The following is a 25,154-nucleotide window of genomic DNA, read 5'->3' as shown; positions in this document are numbered from 1 at the left end:
CTGAGGATCTGCCGACTATGGCTCTGGACCAAGTCCCCTACAAACTATGGACAAAGCATAAGAATCATGTGGGATGAGTGTATTCAGCCCCTGAACGTAAACTGACTATAAAAAAGGGGAGTTGCCTTGCCAAGAATTAAAACAATATTGAATGGCCCCAGAGGCTGAAGAAGACATAGCTATAGTCTTTATGATTGACATGATTGTCTTTATTGCAACGCGCACTATTAGTGAAAATGCAGTCTGTGTGGGAAGACGTAATGAATGGTGTTTTTCCTAATACCTGAGTCCTTTAGTACCTGATACCAATATTATTCTGTCATCTATATACCTGCATAAATGAAAAAGTTACTTTTATAACTACTAAACCAGGTTCGCTTCTTAATAAACAGACACCACACAAACTGTTTTGGTAGACCAGTTCAAAACTTTACTTAACATCGGCCGATGGAAGGGAGCAAGAATTCCAGCTAAGTGACCAATATAGACACTCAACTGTCCTCTGTTCCCTTCTCTGAACAACAGAATTACATTGCATTATATAGTGTTTCTTTGTCACATTAGCACATTCCACAGACATTCGTCATGGTCAGAGGTACAGGAAAAGGCATCACATCAAAGGCCTTTTGTTTACAGGTTATGATATACTAAAAACATTGGCCATTTGTTTCAGGTCATTTTATCTTCAAAGAGATCATCCTAGCTCTTTGCTGTTTCCTCTCTGTCACTTGGTCCTTCATAAACATAGGCCATTTGTTTTAGGTCATTTTATCTTCAAAGAGATCATCCTAGCTCTTTGCTGTTTCTTCTCTGTCACTTGGTCCTTCATAAACATAGGCCATTTGTTTTAGGTCATTTTATCTTCAAAGAGATCATCCTAGCTCTTTGCTGTTTCTTCTCTGTCACTTGGTCCTTCATAAACATAGGCCATTTGTTTTAGGTCATTTTATCTTCAAAGAGATCATCCTAGCTCTTTGCTGTTTCTTCTCTGTCACTTGGTCCTTCATAAACATAGGCCATTTGGTTTATGGCATCTTATCTTTCCACTTCCCTGGATCCTCTCCCATCACTTTGCCCCTCCTAAACATTGGTCATTTGGTTTATGGCATCTTACTTCAAAGATGTGACTAGCTGTTTCTCTCTTCCTTTATTGCCTCCTCCCCCATAAACATTGGTCATTTGGTTCATAGCATCTTACTTCAAAGATGTGACTAGCTGTTTCTCTCTTCCTTTATTGCCTCCTCCCCCATAAACATTGGTCATTTGGTTCATAGCATCTTACTTCAAAGATGTGACTAGCTGTTTCTTTCTCTGTCACTTCCTCACTTGGGAGACAATGTTATGGTAATTATTATCCCACACACTGCAACCTGAGGCAAGCCTAATTTGACACTAAATATGAGCTGTAAGCTAGCCCAGAAACCCATTTTAATTTCTTCTTATTTTTATAACTTTATTCGGCTTCATCATTCCATCCTTTTATCAAAATTTTGATAACTACAGTCCTTGCCGAATACATACAAAAGACCATAAGCATCGCATTAGACAAATTACGAGTACAACTAGTAATACAATCAATCCATAGTGGACAATCATTCCCCAAGTCCCTCCAAACATATTAAATGGCCACCAACCTCCACCGGAGCTATAACCATGTAATTCAGCTCCTACCTTCCTTATTTTAGCTATTTCCATTCTGATATGGGCAGCCAAGTTGGTAATGTTGGAGGAAGCATCGGGAATAAAAGTGCAACATTCTCGATCTATTATTGCACATGTCCCTCCCTTTTCTGCCAGGATAAAATCTAAGGCCATTCTATTTTGTAATACTACGGTCCTAATAGCTACCATTTCAGCTGTTACCCCTTCTACCTCCTCCTGGGTTGCACTTAAGGAGATGGCAGTGGCATTAGCAAGTGTCTCTAAAGCGGAGGCCATTGTAATTAGTTCCCGTGACACTATTATACTACCAAAGGACGGGAAGAGTATCATAAAAAATTGTTCAGCCTTTGTTAGGCTTCGCTTGGAAATCCCCGTGTGCTGGTGCAACTGGCTCATGCTTCTCATACGTGGGACCACATATGCAACATAACAACACCCTGTCCAGTGATGGGGTCCTTTTAGTCGTTCCCAAGCTGCCTCGTCAGCCGGTGGCATTCCTGGTAACCATGGGTAGGCCCAGGATCCACATACAAAATATGTACCATTAACTGGTCGGGGTGGGCCGATAATGGTGGCTGCCTGAGTTGACATACAAGTACTGTTTCCCAAGAATACACCTGTGCCTTGGTGGTGGCAAAAACAGGTAGTATTAACTGGCCTGTGCGGATCTTTTACTATCTGTAGTCGGGGTATATCTGCTGCATTTGTCACGTTCAATTTCCAATCTCCTTTGAAGGGAGGGGTGTACCATCCTTCAAAATCATTGTATGTCGGGCCTCCATAGGTGATGATTATTGTTTCGTTTTTGGTATTTGTTATCCGTATGATTTTTAGGCATGACGATTTTTTAGCAGAGTTACTAAAGCACCTCATCGCTAGTCTCTCGGTAAGGTTTAATGGAATGGGGACCAGGGGAAATCCTTCCTTACTGCTAGTCGGAACACCGGTGCATACCCAACATTCAGTCCCATGTGCCCGTACGGCAAACTCATGGCTCATAGCCAGATAAGTATTAGTCCATGTTACCCTGGCCATGGTTAGGATCGTCAGTAGAGCGAACATCACTCGTGCCATTCTTGTATCCAATCTTTTTGCAGTCGGAGAGATGTATCCAACGTGGATGGTTTTCAACCTTCACTGCTGTTGGTGTAGTCAGCAGCACCTGGTATGGTCCGTTCCAACGGGGGTCGAGTTTCTTGCGGTTCCAATTTCTGATAAGTACGTAGTCCCCTGGTTGGACTATTTCGCACTGGTCAGCATCAGGTAGCGGCCTCTGGGACTCCTTTACCTGTAAATGCAATGCTGACAGAATATGGGTGAGTCGTTGAACATAGGTAATTATTTCATCGTTTAATGCGTGTAAATCTAAGGTTCCTTCATGAGTAATGCTTGCTCCCCAGGGGGTTCGTAGAGGTTTACCGTAGATAATTTCTGCTGGGGATAGCTTTGTAACACTGTGGGGAGTTACCCTCATTTCAAATAATGCTAAGGGTAATACTTTAATCCATGTCTGTCCCATTTCTCCCATCAGCTTGGTAATTTTGTTTTTTAATGCCCCATTGGCTCTTTCCACCATCCCAGATGCCTGTGGGTGGTGTACACAGTGAAATTGCTGTCGGATATTAAAATGTGCACATATTTCCTTATTAATAGTGGCAATAAAATGGGGACCATTGTCCGAGCTTATGACAGTAGGTAGGCCAAACCTGGGAATAACTTCTCTTAACAACAATGTTACCGTAGTTTCAGCAGTATTATTAGTGGTTGGTAGAGCTTCAATCCACCTGCTAAATAAATCTAAAATAACTAAGCAATATTTATAACACTGAGCCCTTGGCATTTCAATAAAATCAATCTGTATGCATTCAAACGGTTGTGATGGCATTGGCGTCACCCCTGAGGGTATTTTAATTGGTTTGCCTGGATTACTTCGTTGGCAAATTTTACATTCAGAGGCCTGTTTCAGTGCCTCTTGCCGGATTTTTGGGTGCCACCACGTCTCTTTTGTCATCCTTATCATTCCTTCCTTACCAGCATGGGTAAGTGAGTGAATATATGTTAGTAAAACAGGTAAAAATGCATCAGATACACAAACTTGCCCAAGCGGGGTGAGCCAAAGACCTGTGGTGGAGTCAATGGCACAGCCCTCTTGTTTCCATAGTTGTTTTTGGTTATCAGAGGCGTCCCTCTGTAATTTACATACCTCCCTCATATCTGGCAGGACCGTTCTATTTGCTAGTATCTGTTTACCAGATGTCACCACGCATTTGGATGTACAGGCTGCTTGCTTGGATACACTATCGGCAAATTCATTACCTTTTGCTATAGGGTCCCCTGCACCAGTGTGTGCAGTACATTTAATAATGGCCAGCTGATCTGGTAGCATCAACGCCGTAAGCAAATTACTCACAAAAAGGGCATTCTTAATGGGTGTTCCTGCCGAGGTCAGGAATCCTCTGTGTTGCCAGAGAGCGCCAAAGTCATGAGCAACGCCGAAGGCGTATCGGGAATCTGTATAGATGTTAATTTGTTTGTCCGTTGCTAAGATGCAAGCTCGAGTTAGGGCAAATAATTCTGCCTGTTGCGCTGATAACGGAATCTGAAACCTTCCTTCTTCCAAAATCATCTGTGACCCGTTTACTACTGCATAGCCGGAAGCCCGCTGTCCTGTTTCAGGGATAACCATAGAGGAGCCATCGACAAACCATGACGGTATGTTGCCTTCCAATGGGATATCAGACAATCCTTCCCGTGTTTTAGTTAATAAGTCATTGGCCATCTCACAATTGTGGGGCGGCTCTGTGCAAGGCTCAGGTGGCTCCGTCAAAAAGGCAGATGGATTTATTGTAGAACAATGCTGAAAGGTCAAATTTGGATTATTCAACAATGTCAGTTCATAGCGGCCCAGGCGTGCCTGGGTGAGATATTTCGTTTGGCTTGCATTCATTAATGCGGCGACACAATGAGTTGTAAATACGATTACTGGTTGATGTAAAGTTATGTTTGCAGCAGCTGAGATAGCGGCATGTATACCAGGCAAAATCTGGGTGCAAGGGGGGTAGCCACGTGCTACTGCATCCAGGCGAACTGAGAAGTAAGCTACTGGTCGTTTAACATCCCCATGTTGTTGCGTCAGTACGGCTGATACACAGTCTTGAATTATTGTTACATATAGCTGAAATGATCTGTCATACAGTGGTCTTCCGATGGCTGGGGCGGAGGCTAATGCATCTTTTAAGGCTATAAAGGCCTCAGTCTGTTTTTCATCGAGGGAAAAATGTCGTTCGGCATTTGCAGACGCCAGTGGTGATAGATGCTTCGTATAAAGTACAACATTGGGAATCCACTGACGGCAAAAGTTCACTAACCCCAAGAAGGCTCTCATCTGTTTGGGGGTTTCTGGTTTTGGGTATCGAACAATAGGGTCCACTCTTGCTGGAGTAAGTGCTCTTTCAGTGGCACTGATCATAATTCCCAGAAATTTAACCTCCTTCTTGCCCTCTTTAACTTTCCTCTCAGGGATCACATACCCCCAAGCATGTAAGGCTTCTAATAACTTTGCAGTGTCAATAATGTTGCAGGCCTCATCAGAGCTGGCCAGAAGTAAATCATCAACATACTGAATTACAATGGAGCCTTGTGGGAGGGTTAATGTTTTTAACTGGTCTGCTAGTACTTGGGAAAACAGAGTGGGCGAATGTACAAAACCTTGTGGCAGGCGTGTCCATGTATATTGTTGTCCTTCGTATGTAAAGGCGAAAAGGTATTGGCAATCGGGATGCAGTGGGACAGAAAAGAATGCATGTTGTAGGTCAATAACTGTGAAGATTGTCGCAGAGGCGGGAACCTGGCTCAGGATAGTTGCGGGGTTCGGTACGATGGCGTGCATAGGCGTAACGATCTCATTAATTGCACGGAGGTCTTGTACTAGCCTCCACTCTGAGCGTCCAGGCTTGGGTACCGGGAAGATCGGGGTGTTACATGGTGAGTGACACTGCACCAATATACCCTGGTGTAAAAGAGACTGCACCAGCTGTTGTATTCCTGCCACTGCTTCTGGTTTTAAAGGATATTGGGGAACTGCAGGGAGGCGGACATCCGGCTTAAGCGTTATCATTACAGGTACACAATAAGTCAGTCCTACCTCATGAGGTGATGTCGCCCAAATCTGATGTTTGTCCATGTCGTTTGCTGTTGGCTGATGGCGGCTGATAACTCCTTCAATGATCTGGTTCTCTTGCCAATATTCCAACGTTCCCTGAGAAAAATATTGCTCGCCCAGTATGTTACTTGCTTGATTGCATAACTCGTAGGTGAGGTACCCCAGCTCTTTGGCTGAGTGGTCTGCCCTCACTGAGGTGGTTACATGAGGTGCCACTAGAAAAGCATTCTGTTTCCACAACCCTTCCTCCACTTGCACGATCAAGGCAGTGCCAGGTTCGCCTGACACTGTTCCTATCAAGCGGACCCTAGTCGCTTCCCCTATCAGTGAACTAAAATAATCTTCCATTTCGGGATTGCAACCCATAGGATCATAACATAAGGTCACATGTGGATCGGGTGTATTTCTAAAGACTGGTGCTGACAAAAGATCAATAGCCCACCATTGAGGTGTTGGGAAGTGTGTGTGCATCATCTTCTGGGTCTGGAGGTGAATCCCCTCGTCAGTGCAGATAATTCCGGCTTTTAATCCTATCAATAGGTCTCTGCCTGCGAGGTTGCAGCCAAGAAATGGTGTAACGGAAAAAGGGAGGGTACATTGTTCCTGTCCATAGGTTACAGTCAGAGGCTGAGTTAGTGGGTAACACCGTACTTTCCCATCCAATCCTGATAATCGTGTTACATGGTCTGACATGGGAACTCCAAGAGATGCCGCAAGCTCCTGATTCAGGGTAGATGAGGTTGCTCCTGTATCAATCAAAAACGGAACTCTGGTGTCCCCCAGCATCATGTTTACTACGGGTTCTTCATCGGGGTTGGCGATTAATGGGAATAGATGCTGGACAGGAAAGTGGGTGGGTCATTGGGAAAACGGGTTGTTGGTAGAGTACGGAGCCTGTCTTCCCTGTACTTCCCCGGAGACACCAGAGGGACATTCCCTTTTCCAATGCCCTCTTCCCCCACACCGAAAACAGCCTCCTCCAGTTTCCCTCTCACCACGTGATCTTCCCTGCCCTGGGTGGTTTTGATTTTGTCTTCCCTGGAATTCTCCCCATCGTGGTCTATCCCATTGTGGTCTGGGTGGAAAACCCCTTCCTCTACCAGGGCGCATCCCGTTCCCAGGTCTCATAGCCAGAGCCTGGTAGGATTCCTCAGCTGCTGGATCCCACATATAATATTCAGTTTTTATTCTGGGTGCACTGGTGGCAGCCGTGTTTCCAGCACCGTCAGCCCAAAAGGCAGCTACTGCACGTCTCATCTGGGTTATGTCGTTGTCTGACCAGTTTAAGTCTGTTTTAATCATTGACTGTACTTTAAGAGGGAGACAACTCATTAACATAGCATTAAAAGCTGGGGACCTATTGCCCGCATTGTATACAGCGTCTCCTGCAAAGGTCCCATAGATACTAGTGAATCGATCCAGATACGACTGGGGGTCTTCCTTTGGCCCGGGCTTACAATCGAGGACCACCGACATGTTAATTGGTTTCTTCAAACATTCAAACAGATGGGTCATCATAAAATCTACACAAACTGTCTCGTCTGCATGTGCCGGCACGGCTTTTAGTGCCTGCCAAGTCTGATGTGTCATAACATCCTTCCACTTCTGTCGTTCGGCCGCTGACAAAAGTGACAAGGTCATGGACCAAATATCACGGTCTGTAGCCTGATAATATTCCACCGTACTGCGGAGGTATTCTACAAATTCCTTCGGGGTCTTATGGCGGTCTGGGGCTTTATCCCGTATCATACATTGCTCGTGTGGTCTCCACGGTGCGTATATTTGCATGGTATCGGCCTGATTAGGTTCACCCGCCCTAGGGTTTGGCACCGCTCTCATAGGGAGGTTCTGTGCAGCCCTAGGGTTTGTTTTTACTCGCTCCCCAATGGATACCACCGTGTTAATTGCTTCATCTTGGACACTGTCCATCAGCTCACTCATGTCTTCCTTTAGTATTTCACCGTAGCTTTGTAAGGTCGGAACTTCGGGGTATATAGATATTACTGACGGAGCCGCCAAGGGTAAGGATGCCATTGCTACTGGTAGGACGTAGGGAGGTGGACGTCTCCCAGGATTATCTAACTCCTCATCTTCACTACCAAACAGGGTCGTCGTGCCAGACATGAAGTCTCCTCCAGAGGATTTATCAGTACTGGGTTTATTTGTACTAACCATCACCTGTTTATCACCTCCCGCCTGTCTCTTAATTATTTTCTCTTGTTCCTCCGCCCACTGGCATTCTAGTTGCAATACTTTCCATCCTTTCATAGTGCCATCCTTATTTCGTAACTCTATCCCTTGTTTACACGCCGTATCCATCCAACTTCGATCTCTACTCTCCTCATGCTTCTTTTCTGCTTCTGCTTTCCACGTCTTAATTCCCTTCTTCCATTTCTTTCCTGCCTTCCTTTCCCATATCAACATTTCTGCTTTTTTAATTGTCTCGACATTCCATGTGCCCCCTACTGGCCAGGCTTCATCCCCCAACCGTTTGGTCAACTTGTAACTTAACATTCTAAATTTCTTATTATACTTAGGATTCAAATAACACATATGTTGGACGGGGGTTCCCCCCTCACTGTTATCCAAAGCATTCCCCATAGCTAGATAGAGAAAAAGAGAGAAAGAAAAAAAGGAAAAAAAAAAGAAAACAACCTGCTTAATTCCGAATCGTCCCAAATATATCAACCAGGCCGACTCGCTAAATGAGACCCCAGTTTCTCAATTTGGCTGACTTTTTAACTTTGTAATATACAACGCCACTTATTTCTCAATCCGACAACTCCCCGGATGTTTCAATAAGCCAGACGCACACCTCACCTCCCGTATCTCAACCCGACAAAACACGGATGTCTCAACGAGGCCGATAAGCCCTTAGTAGAGAGAAAAGAAAAAAACAAAGAGAGATTGACAGAGAGAGAGAAAGAGAAACCACTCACGTCCTTCTTAACAAGATACACAAGCCCTTCTTAAAAATACAAGCACAAGTCTGTCTTAAAAATACATACACAATCCCCACTAAAAAAAAAACCTATAAAGCCCAACTGGTCTTACCTTAGTCTGTTGCTAAGAACCTCGGCAGGGAACCTGGATCAACCTCTGACGAAGGATCACAGATGTTCCCGGGAGTTTTTAGGGAGTCGGTCGTACAAAGGGGCCGATAGAGCTCAGTTATCTCCCTTCCAATCCCGGCAACCTCTGCAACCTCTTGCACAGTCAGCCGTCGATGTGGTCCCAGCGAGGCCTGCCAAAAAAACGCCAATGAAAAAGTTACTTTTATAACTACTAAACCAGGTTCGCTTCTTAATAAACAGACACCACACAAACTGTTTTGGTAGACCAGTTCAAAACTTTACTTAACATCGGCCGATGGAAGGGAGCAAGAATTCCAGCTAAGTGACCAATATAGACACTCAACTGTCCTCTGTTCCCTTCTCTGAACAACAGAATTACATTGCATTATATAGTGTTTCTTTGTCACATTAGCACATTCCACAGACATTCGTCATGGTCAGAGGTACAGGAAAAGGCATCACATCAAAGGCCTTTTGTTTACAGGTTATGATATACTAAAAACATTGGCCATTTGTTTCAGGTCATTTTATCTTCAAAGAGATCATCCTAGCTCTTTGCTGTTTCCTCTCTGTCACTTGGTCCTTCATAAACATAGGCCATTTGTTTTAGGTCATTTTATCTTCAAAGAGATCATCCTAGCTCTTTGCTGTTTCTTCTCTGTCACTTGGTCCTTCATAAACATAGGCCATTTGTTTTAGGTCATTTTATCTTCAAAGAGATCATCCTAGCTCTTTGCTGTTTCTTCTCTGTCACTTGGTCCTTCATAAACATAGGCCATTTGTTTTAGGTCATTTTATCTTCAAAGAGATCATCCTAGCTCTTTGCTGTTTCTTCTCTGTCACTTGGTCCTTCATAAACATAGGCCATTTGGTTTATGGCATCTTATCTTTCCACTTCCCTGGATCCTCTCCCATCACTTTGCCCCTCCTAAACATTGGTCATTTGGTTTATGGCATCTTACTTCAAAGATGTGACTAGCTGTTTCTCTCTTCCTTTATTGCCTCCTCCCCCATAAACATTGGTCATTTGGTTCATAGCATCTTACTTCAAAGATGTGACTAGCTGTTTCTCTCTTCCTTTATTGCCTCCTCCCCCATAAACATTGGTCATTTGGTTCATAGCATCTTACTTCAAAGATGTGACTAGCTGTTTCTTTCTCTGTCACTTCCTCACTTGGGAGACAATGTTATGGTAATTATTATCCCACACACTGCAACCTGAGGCAAGCCTAATTTGACACTAAATATGAGCTGTAAGCTAGCCCAGAAACCCATTTTAATTTCTTCTTATTTTTATAACTTTATTCGGCTTCATCATTAAGACCGGTAGCCTATTGTTCATTGGCTGTGCCAGCAGTAGTGGAATAACATGCCAGCCTGCTTATGCACTGTAACGGTGAAGGGCTACAATTATAGAAGTGTTAATCTGCGAACTAACTGCTGTAGGATAAACAAGCTTCTTTATCTGATTAGGATGTTGGGTTTACGAGCGAAAGGACCGATTCAAAACCAAATAACAATCAGACACATAATGCTTCTAGTTCATGGTATCTTGTAACATTTGAACATGAATGTTAAAGGAGCTAAAAATTAATCTGCAGATCCCACTGCCATGGATAAATGGCATGAAGCAATTAAAGTGAGAATTTAAATAAGAGTTAACAGTAACAGACTGAAATGTATGAAGTCTAAATATTACTCTTCATTTTTTTTATAAGCTCTGCATAAAGATAGTTGACAGCTCCATTCTCAATTCTTGATAATCTTTGTACGTAATCATGTTAACTGTTTTACAACTATTGTATATCAAGAAACGTTCTTACCATGAAATAAGTATTGATCATGAAAATCATCAGAGAGGAACCTGTATTGTAATAAGACGAGTGTTGCGCCTAGATCCCTGATGAATCCTCTTATATAAATGACCTTCCTACCCACATTTACCAAGAAATTGAGAAAATCCATAAGGTTGACAGTGACATGCATGGCTAAAATGAAATGGGAGATGCTGACCATTCAGTTGGCTTGATGGACTTTGGAATACTATAATACACTATAGCTCTATCATTTTATTAATCATCGCTCTAGTTTTTATTGTTAACTGCTTGCGATCATTATGTACCTAACGAGGATTCTGAATGTCATCATAAACTGGTAAAGAGGAAGGAATGAGGAAATGTAAAAGATTTAAAAGTTACAAAAATGGATTCAGCTGACTACCAGTAAGACAGGCTGTTACCTTACTCTTATTAATTGCAAAGCCAGCAGAAAACGCTTACCCTTGCCCCTATTACACTCACAAGGCTAACAAAGATGCTTATGCTCTTTTCCAATAACGCAAGCGAGCTAATAAGCACAACTTCATGAATGTCTCCTCTATAATATAAATATTAAAATGATGTTCAGACTCTCTGCTCCTACCCTTATAACGTGAATCATTTAAGTAAAAAAAACAAAATGTCTGATCTGTAGAAAAATAGCCTTCTTATCATAACCATATATGGGCTAACACTTCGTCTTTTGGAAGGACCTGCCAATCTTAAGAAGCTGTCAATCTAAAGTTTTGCCGCATTTCACGTCCTGAAATGTTGTCACTTTTGGCGTCCTCAATTTTCCCATCCTGAATTTTTGTCGCTTTTCGCATGCTGAAGGTTTGTCGCTTTCCACATGCTGAATTTTTTTCACTTTCGCATGCTGAATTTTCGTTGCTTTTAGCGTCATGAAGGTTCCTCGCTTTTCGTGTGCTGAATTTTCATCGTTTTCGCATGCTGAATTTTCATCGCTTATTGTATGCTGAAAGTTTGTCGCTTTTCACTTCCTGAAATTTAGTCGCGTTTTGCGTCCTGAATTATCGTCGCTTTTGGCATTTTTAATTTTCATCGCCTTTCGGGTCCTGAATTTTCCATATAACCATATAACCATATAACAATTACAGCACGGAAACAGGCCATCTCGGCCCTACAAGTCCGTGCCGAACAACTGTTTTCCCTTAGTCCCACCTGCCTGCACTCATACCATAACCCTCCATTCCCTTCTCATCCATATGCCTATCCAATTTATTTTTAAGTGATACCAACGAACCTGCCGCCACCATTTCCACTGGAAGCTCATTCCACACCGCTACCACTCTCTGAGTAAAGAAGTTCCCCCTCATGTTACCCCTAAACTTCTGTCCCTTAATTCTGAAGTCATGTCCTCTTGTTTGAATCTTCCCTATTCTCAAAGGGAAAAACTTGATCACGTCAACTCTGTCTATCTCTCTCATCATTTTAAAGACCTCTATCAAGTCCCCCCTTAACCTTCTGCGCTCCAGAGAATAAAGACCTAACTTATTCAACCTATCTCTGTAACTTAATTGTTGAAACCCAGGCAACATTCTAGTAAATCTCCTCTGTACTCTCTCTATTTTGTTGACATCCTTCCTATAATTGGGCGACCAAAATTGTACACCATACTCCAGATTTGGTCTCACTAATGCCTTGTATAATTTTAACATTACATCCCAGCTTCTATACTCAATGCTCAGATTTATAAAGGCTAGCATACCAAAAGCTTTCTTTACCACCCTATCTATATGAGATTCCACCTTCAAGGAACTATGCACGGTTATTCCCAGATCCCTCTGTTCAACTGTATTCTTCAATTCCCTACCATTTATCATGTACGTCCTATTTTGATTTGTCCTGCCAAGGTGTAACACCTCACATTTATCAGCATTAAACTCCATCTGCCATCTTTCAGCCCATTTTTCCAAATGGCCTAAATCACTCTGTAGACTTTGAAAATCCTCTTCATTATCCACAACACCCCCTATCTTGGTATCATCTGCATACTTACTAATCCAATTTACCACCCCTTCAGCCAGATCATCATCCAGATTTTCGTCACCTTTCACGTCCTGAATTTTCGTCACCTTTCACGTCCTGAATTTTCGTCGCTTTTCGTTTCCTGAATGTTCGTCGCTTTTCGTGTGCTAAATTTTCGTCACTTGTCACGTGTACTGAAATCTCATCACTTTATGTGTACTGAAATTTCATCGCTTTATGCGTCCTGAAACTTCATCACTTTTCTTTTCCTGAAATTATGTTGCTTTTGGCATATTGGCACTTTTCGTGTGCTGAATTTTCATTGCGTTTCACGTGCTGAATTTTCGTCGCTTTTCGTGTGCTGAATTTTCGTCGCTTTTTGTATGCTGAAATTTCGTCGCTTTTCGTGTGCAGAAATTTCATCGCTTTTTGCGTCCTGAATTTTCGTCGCTTTTCGGATGCTGAATTTTCGTTGCTTTTTGCGTCCTGAAGGTTCTTCACTTTTCGCGTTCTGCATTATGTCGCTTTTCACATCCTCAATTTACATCGCTTTTCGAGTGCTGAATTTTTGTCGCTTTTCGTGTCCTGAAATTTCTTCGCTTTTCACGTCCTGAAATTTCGTATCTTTACATGTCCTCAAATTTCGTCGCTTTTTGCATCCTGAATTTACATTCCTTTTGGCGTTTTGAATTTTTGTTGTTTTCGTATCCTGAATTTATGTCATTTTTTGCATGCCGAATTTTCGTCGCTTTTTGCGTGCTGAACTTTCATCATTTTTCACATCCTGAAAGTTCGTCACTTTTCGCGTGCTGAATTTTCGGTGCTTTCACGTCCTGAATTTCCGTTGCTTTTCATGTGCTGAAATTTCGTCGTTTTTCGTATTCTGAAATTGTGTCCATTTTGCATCCTGAAATTTTGTCGCTTTTCGTGTCCTGAAATTTTGTCGCTTCATGTGTCTTGAACCTTTGTCACTTTTCACATCCTGAATTTATGTCGTTTTTGGAGTTTTGAAATTTCGTCGCCTTTTGTGTGCTGAATTTTTGGCGCTTTCCATGTGCTGAAATTTAATCGGTTTTTGCGTCCTGAAATTTCGTCGCCTGTCGCCTCCCGAATTTTCGTCGCTTTTCTCGTCCTGAAGGTTTGTCGCTGATCACGTGCTTAATTTTCATTGCTTTTCGTATCCTGGAGGTTCCTCACTTTTCGCGTGCTGAATTTTTGTCGCTTTTCGCATGCTGAATTTTCGTCGCTTTTCCTGTGCTGAAATTTTGTCGCTTTTCGCTTTCTGAAATCTCGTTACTTTATGCATCCTGTGATTTTCGTCACTTTTCGCATCCTGAATTTATGTTGCTTTTGGCTTTTCGAATTTTCGTCACCTTTCGCGTCCTGAATTTTCAGCACTTTTCGGGTGCTGAATTTTCGTCCCTTTTGTGTGCTGAATTTTCGTCGCTTTTCAATTGCTGAATTTTCATCACCCTTTGTGTGCTCAAATTCTGGTGCTTTTCATGTGGCGAAATTTCGTCGGTTTTTGGCGTCCTGAAATTTTGTTGCCTTTAGCATCTTGAAATTTCTTCGCTTCACAGGTGCTAAATTTCGTCCTTTTTCATGTGTTAAAATTTCGTCGCTTTTTGCATCCTGCGAACAGCAAAAGAAATGTAAATTCAGGATGCAAAATTTCGTCATTCACGTCCTGAAATGTTGTCGCTTTTCGCATCCTGAATTTTCGTTGCTTTTCACGTGCTGAATTTTCGTCGCTTTTCACGTCCTGAAGGTTCGTCACTTTTCACATGCTGTATTTTCATCGCTTTTCATGTCCTGAAGGTTCATCACTTTTCATGTACCGAAATGTTGTCGCTTTTCGTGCCCTGAAAATTTGTTGCTTCATGCGTCTTGAACTTTTGTCGCTTTTCCCATGCTGAATTTTCGTTGATTTTACTGTGCTGAAATTTCGTTGCCTTTCACGTCCTGAAATTTCATTGCTCTATGCGAGCTTCATTTTCATCACTTTCATCATATATTCAGGATGCGATAAGCGATGAAAATTCAGCACGTGAAAAGAGACGAAAATTCAGCATGCGAAAAGCGACGGACCTTCAGGACGCAAAAGCAACGAAAATTCAGTGCAGGAAAAGTGACGAAATTTCAGCCCCCGAAAAGCGACTTAAATTCAGCATGTGAAAAGCGAAGAAAATTCAGCACGTGAAAAGTGACAAAAATTCAGCACACGAAAAGTGACGACAATTCGGGATGTAAGATGAAAATTCGAAATGCAAAAAGCAACGTAAGTTCAGGACGTGAAAAGCGACGAAATTACAGGACACATAAAGCGAGGAATTTTCAGAACGTGAAAAGCGGCGAAAAATGTTAGCATGTGAAAAGCGAAGAAAATTCAACACATGTAAAGTGCGGAACCTTCAGGACATGAAAATTCAGCATGTAAAAAGCGATGAAAATTCAGCACATGAAAAGTAAAAAAAATTAAGGAAACGAAAAGCGACGAAAATTCAAAACGCGAAATGCAACGTAAATTCAGGACGCGAAAAATGATGAAAATTCAGCACGTGAAGGCGACAAAACTTCAGCACTTGAAAAGCTACGACAATTCAGCACGCTTAATGCGAAGAAAATTCAGCATGCGAAAAGCAACGACAAGTGACGAAAATTAAGCACACGAAAAGCAAGAAACATTCAGGACGTGAAAAGCGATGAAAGCAACGAAACGTGAAAAGCAACGAAAATTCAGGACGCGAAAAGCGACAGAAGTTCAGCACATGAAAAGCAATGAAAATTCAGCACGCAAACAGCGACAAGCCTTCAGGATGCGAAAAGTGACAAAATATCACCAAGCGAAAAGTGACAAAAGTTCAGCACAGGGCAAGTGACGAAAGTTCAGGATGCAAAAGGCGACAAAAATTTAAAAAACCAAATGCGACATAAATTCAGGAAGCGAAATGGGACGAAATTTCAGCAGATGAAAAGCAATGAAAATTTTGCAGGTGAAAAGCGATGAAAATTCAGGATGCGAAAAGCGAAGAAAATTCAGCACACGAAAAGTGACAAAAATTAGGGCGCGAAAGGGAACGAAAATTAAAAATGCATAAAGCGACATAAATTCAGGACAAATTACGGGAAATAAAGCAACTACATTTCATCACATGAAAAGTAACAAAAATGCAGGACACAAATGCGACGAAAATTCAAAACGCGAAAAGCGACATATGTTCAGGATGTGATAAGCGATGAAAATTCAGCACGTGAAAAGAGACGAAAATTCAGAATGCGAAAATCGACGAACCTTCAGGACGCAAAAGCAATGAAAATCCAGTGCAGGAAAAGTGACGAAATTTCAGCCCCCGAAAAGCGACGTAAATGCAGCATGTGGAAAACGAAGAAAATTCAGCACGTGAAAAGTGACAAAAATTCAGCACACGAAAAGTGACGACAATTGAGGATGTAAGATGAAAATTCGAAACGCAAAAAGCAACGTAAATTCAGGACTCGAAAAGCGACGAAATTACAGGACACATAAAGCGAGGAATTTTCAGAACGTGAAAAGCGGTGAAAAATTTTAGCATGCGAAAAACGACGTAAATTCAACACGTGAAAAGCGAGGAATCTTCAGGACGTGAAATGCATTCAGCATGCGAAAAGCAATGAAAATTACACATGCGAAAAGTGACGAATATTCAGCACATGACAAGTAAGCAACATTCAGGACACAATACACTACGAAATTTCAAAATGTGAAATTCGCAAAATGCGAACAGCTACATTTTGTCCTGCTTTTCAGGACGCGAAAAGCGTGAAAAGCAACGAAACGACGACAACGAAACGTGAAAAGCAACGAAAATTCAGGACGTGAAAAGTGACAAAAATTCAGCACATGAAAAGTGATGAAAATTCAGCATGTAAAAAGCGATGAAAATTCAGCACATGAAAAGTAACAAAAAGTCAGGACACGAAAAGCGACGAAAATTCAAAACGAGAAATGCAGCAAAAATTCAGCACGTGAAAAGCGACAAAAATTAAGCACACGAAAAGCAACGAACATTCAGGACGCGAAAAGCGACGAAATTCAGCACACGAACAGCAACGAAAATTCAGCACATGAAAAGCGATTAAAATATTAATCGCTTTTGGCGTTTTGAATTTTTGTCACCACTTGCGTCCTGAATTTGTGTCCCTTTTCGCGTCCTGAAGGTTTGTCGCTTTACGCGTGCTGAATTTTCATCACTTTTCTTATCCTGAAGGTTTGTCGCTTTACGCATGCTGAATTTTCGTCGCTTTTTGCCTGCTGAATTTTTGTCACTTTTCATAGGCGAAAATTTAGTCGCTTTTTGTGTCCTGAAAATTCGTTGCATTTTGCATGCTGAATTTTCGTCCCTTTTCATGTACTGAATATTCGTCAGCTTTTGATTGGTGAATTTTCGGCGCGTTTCGTGTGCTGAAATTTTTTCATCCTGAAGTTTTCTCATCCTGAAATTTCGACGTCTTTCGCATCCTGAATTTTCGTCGCTTTACACGTGCTGACCTCATCCATTTTCATGTGCTGAAATTTCGCCGCTTTTCGCATTCTAAATTTTCGTCGCCTTTCACGTCCTGAATTTCCATCACTTTTCGCGCCCTGAAAGTTCTTCGCTTTTCGTGTGCTGAATTTTCATCACTTTTCGGGTGCTGAATTTTTGTCGCTTTTTGTGTGCTGAAATTTCGTCTCCTTTCACGTCCTGAATTTCCATCACTTTTCGCGCCCTGAAAGTTCTTCGCTTTTCGTGTGCTGAATTTTCATCACTTTTCGGGTGCTGAATTTTTGTCGCTTTTTGTGCGCTGAAATTTCGTCGCTTTTCGCGTCCTGAAATTTCGTCGCATTGTGCGTCCTGAAATTTCGTCGCTTTATGTGTCCTGAATTTTTGTTATTTTTTTGTGTGTAGAATTTTCCTCGCTTTTCACGTGCTGAATTTTCATCGCCTTCCGTGTGCTGAAATTTCGTCGCTTTTCGCGTGCTGAATTTTTGTCGCTTTTCGCATCCTGAAAGTTCGTCGCCTTTAGCGTGCTGAATTTTCATCACTTTTCGCGCCCTGAAGGTTCTTCGCTTTTCGTGTGCTGAATATTCGTCGCTTTTCGGGTACTGAATTTTTGTCACTTTTCGTGTGCTGTAAATTTCGTTGCATTGTGCATTCTGAAATTTCGCTGTTTTTTGTTTCCTGAATTTTTTTTTTTGTGTGCAGAACATTTGTCGTTTTTTGCATCCTTTGGCGTTTTGAATTTGCGTCGCCTTTCTTCACTTTCTATGTGCTGAATTTTCGTCTCTTTTCGCTTGGTGAATTTTCGTCTCTTTTCATGTGCTGAAATTTCATCGCTTTTCACGTCCTTAATTTTCGTCGCTTTTCTCGCCTTGAATTCCTAGGAGGAAGAAATATTCCATGGGGAGAAAGGGACGACCATGGCTGACAAGGGACGTCAGGGACAATATAAAAATGAAAGCGAAGAAGTACAACGTAGCAAAGATGAGTGGGAAGCAAGAGGATTGGGTAATGTTTAAAGAAAAACAGAAAATAACTAAAAATACAATATGGGGAGAAAAGATGAGGTACGAAGGTAAGCTAGCCAAGAATATAAAGCAGGATAGTTAAAGCTTCTTTAGTTATGTGAAGGCGAAAAAAAATTGTTAAGACCACTTTTTATGAAAGGCGGGAGAGGGAAAACAGGGAATTATAGACCAGATAGCCTGACATCGGTGGTGGGGAAGATGCTGGAGTCAAATATAAAAGAGATAGCTGAACATTTGGACAGCAGTAACAAGATTGGTCCGTGTCAGCATGGATTTACGAAGGGGAACTCATGCTTGACTAATCTTCTGGAATTTTTTGAAGACGTAACTATGTTAATGGACAAGGGAGAGCCAGTGGATGTAGTGTACCTGGACCTTCAGAAAGCATTTGATAAGGTCCCACATCGGAGATTAGTGGGCAAAATTAGGGCACATGGTATTGTGGGTAATGTGCAGACATGGATAGAAAAGTGGTTGGCAGACAGGAAACAAAGAGTAACGGGTCCCTTTCAGAATGGCAGGCAGTGACTAGTGGGGTACCACAAGGCTCGATGCTGGGACTGCAGCTATTTACAATATACATCAATGATTTGGATGAAGGGATTCAAAGTAATATTAGCAAATTTGCAGATGACACAAAGCTGGGTGGCAATGTGAACTGTGAGGAGGATGCTATGAGACTGCATGGTGACTTGGACAGGTTGGGGGAGTGGGCAGATGCATGGCAGATGAAGTTTAATGCGGATAAATGTGATCCACTTTTCCACTTATCCACTTTGGTAGCAAAAACAGGAAGGCATATTACTATCTAAATGGCGTCAAGTTGGGAAAAGGGGAAGTACAACGGGATCTGGGGGTCCTTGTACATCAGTCTATGAAAGTAAGCATGCAGGCACTGAAGAAAGCGAATGGCATGTTGGCCTTTATAACAAGAGGAATTGAATATAGGAGAAAAGATGTCCTTCTTCAGTTGTACAGACCCCTAGTGAGATCACACCTCGAGCATTGTGTGCAGTTTTGGTCATCTAATTTGAGGAACGACATTCTTGCTGTTGAGTGAGTGCAGCGTAGGTTTACAAGGTTGATTCTCGGGATGGCAGGACTGTCATATGCTGAGAGAATGGAGCTGCTGGGCTTGTGCACTGGAGTTTAGAAGGATGAGAGGTGATCTCATTGAAACATATAAGATTGTTAAGGGCCTGGACACACTAGAGGCAGGAAATATGTGGGAGTCCAGAACCAGGGACCACAGTTTAAGAATGAGTAAGGCATTTAAAACGGAGACAATGAAATACTTTTTCTCACAGATAGTAGTGAGTGTGGAATTCTCTGCCTCAGATGGTGGATGCAGGTTCTCTGGATGTTTTCAAGACAGGGCTTTTAAAAATAGCGGTCATGGGATATGCGGAGGCAGGAATGGGGTACTGATTGGGGATGATCAGCCTTGATCACATTGAATGGCGATGCTAGCTCGAACGGCCAAATGGCCTACTCCTGCACCTATTGGGTATTGTCTATTGCCTATTGTCTATTGAATTTTCATTGCTTTTTGCATACTAAATTTACGTCGCTTTTGCCGTTTTATATTTTCGTCCCCTTTCGTGTCCTGAATTTTCTTCACTTTTCATGTGCTGAATTTTCGTCGCTTTTCACGTGCTGAATTTACGTCACTTTTCGTGTCCTGAAGGTCCACACATTTCACTTGTGCTAAATTTGTGTCGCTTTTCGTGTGCTGAAATTTCGTCGCTTTTCGTTTGCTGAAATTTTGTCGCTTTTTGCATCTTGAAATTACGTCGCTTTTGGTGTTTTAAATTTGCATCATCTCTCGCTTCCTTAAATTTCATAACTTTTCGCGTGCTGAATTATCGTCGCTTTTTGTTTGCTGAAGTTTCGTCGCTTTTCTCTTCATGAATTTTCGTCGCTTTTCTCCTCATGAATTTATGTCACTTTTGGCGTTTTTAATTTTTGTCGCCTGTTGCGTACTGAATTTTCGTCACTTTCCATGTGCTGAATTTTTGTCATTTTTCTTTTGGTGAATTTTCATCACTTTTTTCGTCCTGAAGGCGTGTTGCTGTTCGCGTGCTGGATTTTCATCACTTTTCATTTGCTCAATTTCCGTTGCTTTTCACTTGCTGAATTTTTGTCTCTTCTCACGTGCTGAGCTTTCGTCGCTTTTCGCGTCCTGAATTTACGTCGCTTTTCGCGTTTTGAATTTTCGTCGCTTTTTGTGTCCTGAATTTTTGTTACTTTTCGCTTCCTGAATTTACGTCGCTTTTTGCGTTTTGGATTTTTGTCACCTTTTGCGTCCTGAATTTTCATTATTTTCCATTTGCTGAATTCTCGTCGCATTTGCATGCTGAATTTTCGTAGCTTTTCGTGTGCTGAAATTTTGTTGCTTTTCACATTCCGAAATTTAATCGCTTTATGCATTCTGTAATTTTGTCGCTTACTGCCACCTGAATTTATGTCGCTTTTGGTGTTTTTAATTTTCGTCGCCGATCACGCCCTAAATTTTCATCACGTTTCGTGTGCTGGTTTTCGTCGCTTTTCGCGTGCTGAATTTTCGTAGCTTTTCCCGTGATGAATTTTCATCACATTTTGCATGTTGAGTATCCATCGCTTTTTGTGTGGTGACATTTCGGCAATTTTCGTGTGCTGAAATTTTGTCGCTTATTGCGCCCTGAATTTTTGACGCTTTTCACATGCTGAATTTTAATCGATTTTTATGTGCTGAAATTTCATCGCTTTTCACGTCCTGAATTTTCGTCACTTTACTCGTCCTGAATTTTCATCGCTTTTCGCGTCCTCAATTTACATCGCTTTTGACGTTTTGAATTTTTGTCGCCTTCCACATACTGAATTTTTGTCACTTTTCATGTGCTGAACTTTCGTCGCCTTTCGTGTGCTCAATTTTAGTCACTTTCCGGTTCCTGAATGTTTCTTGCTTTTCGTGTGCTTAAATTTCGTCACTTTTCACGTTCTGAATTTTCGTCGCTTTTCGCGTGCTGAATTGTCGTTGCTTTTCAAATGCTGAAGTTTTGTCACTTTTCACGTGCTGAATTTTCTTCGATTTACACATGCTGAATTTTAATCGATTTTCATGTGCTGAATTTTCGTTGCTGTTCGTGTGCTTAATTTTTGTCGCTTTTCACGTGCTGAATTTTTGCTGCTTTTCACGTGCTGAATTCTCATAGCTTTTCGCATCCTGAATTTACGTTGCATTTCTCGTTTTGAATTTTCGTCGCTTTTCGTGTCCTGACTTTTTGTTACTTTTCATGTGCTGAATTTTCATCGCTTTTTACATGCTGAATTTTCATCACTTTTCATGTGCTGAATTTTTGTCACTTTTCACGTCCTGAATTTTCGTTGCTTTTCACGTTTCGTTGTCACGCTTTCGTTTCGTTGCTTTTCATGCTTTTCGCGTCCTGAAAAGCAGGACAAACTGTAGCTGTTCGCATTTTGCGAATTTCGCATTTTGAAATTTCGTAGTGTATTGTGTCCTGAATGTTGCTTACTTGTCATGTGCTGAATATTCGTCACTTTTCGCATGTGTAATTTTCATTGCTTTTCGCATGCTGAATGCATTTCACGTCCTGAAGATTCCTCGCTTTTCACGTGTTGAATTTACGTCGTTTTTCGCATGCTAAAATTTTTCGCCGCTTTTCACGTTCTGAAAATTCCTCGCTTTATGTGTCCTGTAATTTCGTCGCTTTTCGAGTCCTGAATTTACGTTGCTTTTTGCGTTTCGAATTTTCATCTTACATCCTCAATTGTCGTCACTTTTCGTGTGCTGAATTTTTGTCACTTTTCACGTGCTGAATTTTCTTCGTTTTCCACATGCTGCATTTACGTCGCTTTTCGGGGGCTGAAATTTCGTCACTTTTCCTGCACTGAATTTTCATTGCTTTTGCGTCCTGAAGGTTTGTCGATTTTCGCATTCTGAATTTTCGTCTCTTTTCACGTGCTGAATTTTCATCGCTTATCACATCCTGAACATATGTCGCTTTTCGCGTTTTGAATTTTCGTCGCATTTGTGTCCTGCATTTTTGTTACTTTTCATGTGATGAAATGTAGTTGCTTTATTTCCCGTAATTTGTCCTGAATTTATGTCGCTTTATGCATTTTTAATTTTCGTTCCCTTTCGCGCCCTAATTTTTGTCACTTTTCGTGTGCTGAATTTTCTTCGCTTTTCGCATCCTGAATTTTCATCGCTTTTCACCTGCAAAATTTTCATTGCTTTTCATCTGCTGAAATTTCGTCCCATTTCGCTTCCTGAATTTATGTCGCATTTGGCTTTTTAAATTTTTGTCGCCTTTTGCATCCTGAATTTTCGTCACTTGCCCTGTGCTGAACTTTTGTCACTTTTCGCTTGGTGATATTTTGTCACTTTTCGCATCCAGAAGGCTTGTCGCTGTTTGCGTGCTGAATTTTCATTGCTTTTCATGTGCTGAACTTCTGTCGCTTTTCGCGTCCTGAATTTTCGTTGCTTTTCACGTTTCGTTGCTTTCATCGCTTTTCACGTCCTGAATGTTTCTTGCTTTTCGTGTGCTTAATTTTCGTCACTTGTCGTTGCTTTTCGCATGCTGAATTTTCTTCGCATTAAGCGTGCTGAATTGTCGTAGCTTTTCAAGTGCTGAAGTTTTGTCGCCTTCACGTGCTGAATTTTCATCGCTTTTCGCGTCCTGAATTTACGTTGCATTTCGCGTTTTGAATTTTCGTCGCTTTTCGTTTCCTTAATTTTTTTTACTTTTCATGTGCTGAATTTTCATCGCTTTTTACATGCTGAATTTTCATGTCCTGAAGGTTCCGCACTTTACATGTGTTGAATTTTCTTCGCTTTTCACATGCTAACATTTTTCGCCGCTTTTCACGTTCTGAAAATTCCTCGCTTTATGTGTCCTGTAATTTCGTCGCTTTTCACGTCCTGAATTTACGTTGCTTTTTGCATTTCGAATTTTCATCTTACATCCCGAATTGTTGTCACTTTTCGTGTGCTGAATTTTTGTCACTTTTCACGTGCTGAATTTTCTTTGCTTTTCACATGCTGAATTTAAGTCGCTTTTCGGGGGCTGAAATTTCGTCACTTTTCCTGCACTGAATTTTCGTTGCTTTTGCATCCTGAAGGTCCATCGCTTTTCGCATGCTGAATTTTCGTCTCTTTTCACGTGCTGAATTTTCATCGCTTATCGCATCCTGAATATCTGATGAAAGTGATGAAAATGAAGCTTGCATAGAGCAATGAAATTTCAGGACGTGAAAGGCAACGAAATTTCAGCACAGTAAAATCGACGAAAATTCAGCATGGGAAAAGCGACAAAAGTTCAAGACGCATGAAACAACAAATTTTCAGGGCACGAAAAGCGACAAAATTTCGGTACATGAAAAGTGATGAACCTTCAGGACATGAAAAGCGATGAAAATACAGCACGTGAAAAGTGACGAACCTTCAGGACGTGAAAAGCGACGAAAATTCAGCACGTGAAAAGCAACGAAAATTTAGGATGCGAAAAGCGACAACATTTCAGGACGTGAATGACGAAATTTCAGCAGAAGAAAAGCGCTCAAATTTCAGCGTGCGAAAAGTGACGACAATTCAGCACGTGAAAAGTGACGAAAATGCAGCATGCAAAAAGCTAAAGAAATTTCACGACACGAAAAGTGACAAAATTGCAGCACATTAAAAGTGACAAAATTTCAGCACGCTAAAAAGTGACGAAAATTCAGGACGCAAAAAATGACGTAATTTGAAGATGTGAAAAGCGATGAAATTCAGAATGAAAAAAGGGAAACATTTCAGGATGCGAAAAGCGACAAAATTCAGGACTTCATGTCTTCATGACTTCAGGAGCAAAAAGCGACAAACCTTCAGGATGCAAAAAGTGATGAAAATGAAGCTCGCATATTTCAGGATGTGAAAGGCGACGAAATTTCAGCACATGAAAAGCGATGAAAATTCAGCATGCGAGAAGCGACAAAAATTCAGCACGCGAAAAGTGACGAATTTCAGGACATGAAAGGTGACGAAAATACAAAATGCCAAAAGCAACGTAAATTCAGGATGCGAAAAGTGACAAAAGTTCAGGACGACGGAAGCGACAACATTTCAGGACACGAAAAGTGAAAACATTTCTGCACACGAAAAGTGACGAACCTTCAGGACACGAAAAATGACGAAAATTCAGCACGCAGAATGTCACGAACCAGGAACGAAAAGCGCCGAAATTTCAGCAACGAAAATTCAGCTTGCGAATAGTGACAAAAAATCAGCATGCAAAAAGTGACGAAAATTCAGGTCGTGAAAATTCAAAACGGCAAAAGCGATATAAATTCAGGACATGACCAGCGACAAAAGTACAGGATGCATAAAGTGACGAAATTTAAGAACATGAAAAGCGACGAAATTTCAGCACACAAAAAGAGAGGAAACTTCAGGACACCACAACCAATGAAAATTTCAGAAGGTGAAAAGCGACGAACCTTCAGGAAGCAAAAAGCGATGAAACTTCACCGCGCGTAAAGTGACAAAAATTCAGCATGTGAAAAGCGACAAACCTTCAGGATGCGAAAAGTGCTGAATATGAAGCTTGAATAAAGCGACGAAAATTCAGCACGCGAAAACTGGCGAATTTCAGGAAGCGAAAGGTGACGAAAATTCAAAATGCCAAAAGCGACGTAAATTCAGGATGCGAAAAGTGACGAACCTTCTGGATGCGAAGAGCGCTAAAAATTCAGCACGTGAAAAGCAACAGATATTCTGAATGAGACAGGCGACGACATTTCAGGACGTGAAAATCAACGAAATTTCAGCACAAGAAAAGCGCCGAAATTTCAGCACACAATAAGCAACGAAAATTCAGCATGCGAAAAGTGACGAAAATTCAGCACGCAAAAAGTGACGAAAATTC

The sequence above is a fragment of the Amblyraja radiata genome, chromosome 33, assembly GCF_010909765.2.
Source record: "Amblyraja radiata isolate CabotCenter1 chromosome 33, sAmbRad1.1.pri, whole genome shotgun sequence".
Classification (NCBI taxonomy): domain Eukaryota; kingdom Metazoa; phylum Chordata; class Chondrichthyes; order Rajiformes; family Rajidae; genus Amblyraja; species Amblyraja radiata.
This window is presented reverse-complemented; position numbering follows the sequence as displayed.